At 43.9% G+C, this 4,036-nt stretch overlaps 1 non-coding gene across 1 annotated transcript; it reads left to right on the forward strand.

Annotated features, from left to right (window-relative positions):
• Window positions 1–657: 657 nt before the first annotated feature.
• Window positions 658–730, forward strand: TRNAK-CUU (transfer RNA lysine (anticodon CUU)). The gene has a single exon. It is a non-coding gene; the product is annotated as a tRNA-Lys (tRNA).
• The last annotated feature ends 3,306 nt before the right edge of the window (window positions 731–4,036 follow it).

Below are 4,036 nucleotides of genomic sequence, written 5' to 3' on the forward strand. Positions count from 1 at the left end.
GCGGAGAAGACCCTCCTAGAGGATGACCCCGGAGCTCCAAACTTTCAGAAGCTAGAGATTGGAACCCTTTGGGGAGAGGAGCCAAGGATCACGTGAGCAAGGATGCATGAGGCCCTGAATCCGATCTGAGTTTACAAATCGATACTCCCAGTTTATGTATTTAAAAATTGTGCTCCCAAATATACAGGACCTACTTTCCAATAACGCGTCGCCCTCCTCCCTCTGCCCCCACCCGCATCATGGTTTAGGAGAGAAAAGGATTTTGGACCGGGAAGACGGAGCTCGGGCTGCAGCTCGAAGGTTCCAAGAGCAAAAGAGTTTCCGCTTTTCCTCCTGCTCCCTGCGGTTGTTTGCGGCACTCATCCCCCTCCCCTCGAGCTGTTCCGGAGCCAGAGTCCTCGAAACCGGGTTCTCAGAATGACCAGGTCCAGAAGGAATTTTCGTAAATATCCAGGTTTCAGGACTCTTGAGTCCCACGTCAGGTGAGTCCGATGAACCTGCGCAAGCTCTGTCTTTGAGCCTCGAGTGTTTTCAGTGGTAAAAGGTAGAGACTGCGTCCATGAATTTGTAAACTCAGGAATTACTTTCACACTGAGTAATTATGACTCTAGATCACTAAAGATAATAACAATTATGTAGAAAGTGAGTGGGTGTGGTGCCCGACTAGCTCAGTCCGTAGAGCATGAGGCTCTTAATCTCTGGATCGTGGGTTTGAGCCCCACGTTGGGCGGGTAGTTTTTATCCTCCCTTCCATTGTTATAGAATCTTCTCTAGCCGCTTACCAAGAGAATTAAAGAAGAAGAAGAAGAAGAAGAAAAACCCATTGCCATCATCATTGCCATCAAGTGAATTCTGACTTATAGAGACCCTATAAAAAAAAAAAAAAAAATTTTTTTTTTTTTTTTTTTTTTTATTCAACAGAGTAGAACTGCCACATAGGCTTTCCAAGGACCACTGCTGGATTTAACTGCCGATCTTTTGATTAGCAGCTAAGAGATCTCAACCACCTAGCAAACTAAGCTCCACCAACAGAATCAGGAGCTTTTAAATTGTCAGTTGCTGCCACTGAGACTTCCTCTCACTTACTTTGAACATGTTATTAGGAGGGACCACTTACTGGAGATGAACATCAAGCTTGGTAGCGGGCCTGCGAAAGAGAGGAAGACCCTCAAGGACATGGATTGAAACAGTGGCTGCAACAATGGGCTTAAACATAGCAATGACTGTTAGCATAGTGCAGGACCCGGCAGTATTTCATTCTGTTGTACATACGGTGGCCAAGAGTCAGAACCCACTCAAGTGCACCTAATAATAGCAACAATACATTTTTGACACATTACAAAAAAGAGAGAGAAGAAATATAATTTTGAGTGCATGTGGTGAAAATCTACATAATAAAACCTACGCCTATTCAATGATCTCTTCGAGTACAATTCAGTGACATTGATTACATTCTTCAAGCTGTGTAACCATTCTCACTATCCTTTTCCAAATCATTTTCTGGGAAATGATTTATCCTTAAACATAAAAAGTGATTTTCCCAGAACAAGAGACCTTGGAGGCATGTAAAGAACTGCCATGAGGCTTGTGAAGAACTACCCTGAGACCATCTCTCCACTTGCCTCCCTATCTTCTCTGGGAGGCAGTCATGGGACAGTTTCTCACCGCCTTCCAGGTTCTGATGTGAGATACGAGGTTTTATGGTCTGTTCACCTTCAGGCTATAGCTGCAAACTATAAAACTGCTTAGTTGCAGTCTAGAATTGGCTCATCAGCGACAGATATTCTACAACTCTTGCTGTAGTCATCAGGCCCCTATTGTTTCCATGTCTTCCTTTTTGGCGTGTGGGATTAGAACCCAGGCACCTTTGGCTACTCATCTTTTTGTTGTCTACATAAGTAATAAATTGTCTGAATCTGAATCACCCAGGCCTTGGCCTTGTTCGGTGTGATGGATCGCTTCTGTGTGGCCTCTCTAGACATGATCTTACAAATCCCACCCAAGTGATTGGGCCTAACTGTGTAATAGGGTAATTGTGGCCCACCAAGGGGATTGGTTAGTTCTGCCATCTTGCTGGACTGAAATTAGCTACCCCAGAGGTGGAAAAGAAAGAATCCCACTACCACCAATGGAGAAACAGCCAAGAGCCAGCACACCCCTTGGACCCAGGATCCCAGCCCTGAGAAGCTCCTGGAAGCAGGAGTCTAATCTGTTACTTCCCTCATAAACCTCACAATCGTGAGTATGGTCTATGAGTTTTGAGTGGCCATTGCAATGAATTATTGGACCCAACAGAGAAGTAGAGAGCACCACGAGAGGGCTGGTTGGTGTCAGAATTGGTAAAGATGGAAAGAGAAGAGGCAAGTCTGCCTCATAGCTGGGCTGCTAATCTTGACTCTCCTTCCACCTTGTGAAGTTAGAGGGGGTCAGATACCACCCCCACACCATTCTTACACCTTGTCTGCTGCTGTGTGCTTGACAAATTTCTTTATGATTTGTTTTTTGTCATACAAATTCTTAAAATTTTTGTGTAGTGAAACATATCAGTCTTTCCCCTTAAGGCTTCTGAGTTTTCTGTCAGGCTTAGAAAGGCTTTTCAAGTATTTTGCCAGTTTGTTGTCTCTTGACTTTGTAGGGGAATTGCTCTGCCTATGAGACTATGAAATTTTTATTGCAGGTAGTTTTGAAGGAAGAAGGGTGTGTTTATTCTTGTGCTATTGAGTTGACTAGAGATACAATTAGCTCCCAGATAATTCTGTGGTGCATCCCCTGAGCTTCTCTGAAGACCCTACCTGCTGAGGGTTGAGGCTGTTTCCTGGGACCTCCATCTTAAGATTACTAGACTCTGTCTAAGAGGGGAATGCAGCCACCAAAAGATGGTGCAACATCCCAGCACTAGCAACAGTGAAGAGTCATTACCATCCCTAGACCTAGTGGGGCAAGGAGAGAGAGATATTTCTGGAACCTGGATGAAGTCATAGTTGTAGCTAAGCCTGCAGCTGTCACAGAGTGGCCCTGGACGATAGCTGTGGACTTCATGGATGGAACACAACCTCTGCTGGCCTTCAGGGAATAATTACCCCCCATGTCATATTCTTGCATCCCATTGGCTGTATCCACCAAGAATCAAGTGGGCAAGGGAAACCTTTTATGCAGGGGTCAGCTTCCTGGGACATAAAATGGAGTGGATAATGGTGAGAATGGATCTAGAGGGACAAAAGCAGAATACCCAGCACACATGACTTTATCATTCTTAAGATTTTGTTGTGATTAATTTTGTCACTGGCAGAATTTGGGTGTCAAATAGGCTTTTTTTTTTTTTTTTTTGAAAGTCTGTATTTCCTGATTTATATGAGAATGAGCTTGCTGTCTTTGGGCCTGTATCACATTTTGACTGGAAAGCTATCTCTCTGTGTGTACTCATTTTATTCACTCTTTCTTTCACTCAGATCATTATAAACACTGAGATAAATTTTCCCCCCAATCTAAACCAGAGACTACCAGCCTGAGAACAGAAGAACTAGACGGTGCCTGGCTTACCACTAATAACTGCCCTAACAGGGAACACAACAGAGAGTCCTGGACAGAGCATGAGAAAAGAGTGGAGCAGAACTCAAATTCACTTAAAAAGACCAGACTTAATGGTCTGACAAAGACTGGAGGAACCCCTGAAACTACGGCCCCTGGACACTCTGTTAACCCAGAACTAAAATCATTCCCGAAGCCTACTCTTCAGACAAAGATTAGACAGGACTATAAAACAAAAAATAATACACGTGAGGAACGTTCTTCTAGGTTCAATCAGATATACAAGATCAAAGGGGTGGCTCCTGTCCAGAGGCAGGATGAAAAGACAGGAAAGGACAGGAACTGGTTCAATGGACACAGGGAACCTGGGTGGAAAGGGGGACTGTGCTGTCACATTGTGGGGATTGCAACTGATATCACAAAACAATATGTGTATAAATTTTTGAATGAGGAATTAACTTGAGCTGTAAACTTGCACCTAAAGCACAATAAAAGTAAATGAATAAAT

This window comes from Elephas maximus, chromosome 3 (genome assembly GCF_024166365.1).
Source record: "Elephas maximus indicus isolate mEleMax1 chromosome 3, mEleMax1 primary haplotype, whole genome shotgun sequence".
In the NCBI taxonomy this organism is placed as follows: domain Eukaryota; kingdom Metazoa; phylum Chordata; class Mammalia; order Proboscidea; family Elephantidae; genus Elephas; species Elephas maximus.